Consider the following 459-nt stretch of genomic DNA (forward strand, 5'->3'; position numbering starts at 1 on the left):
CCTCTAGAGATTCCTATTTTTCCCCTGAGAGCCATAGAAGAAGAATATTCATCTGATGAATCATTGTTTTCTTATCCCCAACAAACTCGCGGTACTCCCTCAAATTCATCCATAGTGCCTTCTGCTGAACCCTCTTCGATTGACCCCCCTCCAAGACTTATGTTATCTCAAGACACTACTTCACAAATAACAATTGAAGAATATAACAGTGACGCTGAATCTTGTGACGATAATAATGAAAATGATAACCAATTACTAGACGATGTCAATGATGACGCCACAAGCACACATTCCTCACATTCCTACGAGGAAATAGTTGATAACGATAATGTTCCATTCGAATTAGTCTCCCCCGTACTCCTCGAGCTTCAAGTCAAATAAATATAACAGACTTCCGAGGAAATTTATTAGATAAAACAGACAATCATGTAATTTTCGTTTANATGAACGGAAACCCTA

At 38.2% G+C, this 459-nt stretch overlaps 1 long non-coding RNA gene across 1 annotated transcript in view; it reads right to left on the minus strand.

Annotated features, from left to right (window-relative positions):
* Positions 1 to 459, minus strand: part of LOC105451648 — a 6,309-nt gene that overhangs the window by 1,072 nt on the left and 4,778 nt on the right. The gene's annotated exons all lie outside the window — the stretch shown is intronic.

This window comes from Wasmannia auropunctata, unplaced genomic scaffold (assembly GCF_000956235.1).
Source record: "Wasmannia auropunctata unplaced genomic scaffold, wasmannia.A_1.0 LD336048.1, whole genome shotgun sequence".
Lineage (NCBI taxonomy): Eukaryota > Metazoa > Arthropoda > Insecta > Hymenoptera > Formicidae > Wasmannia > Wasmannia auropunctata.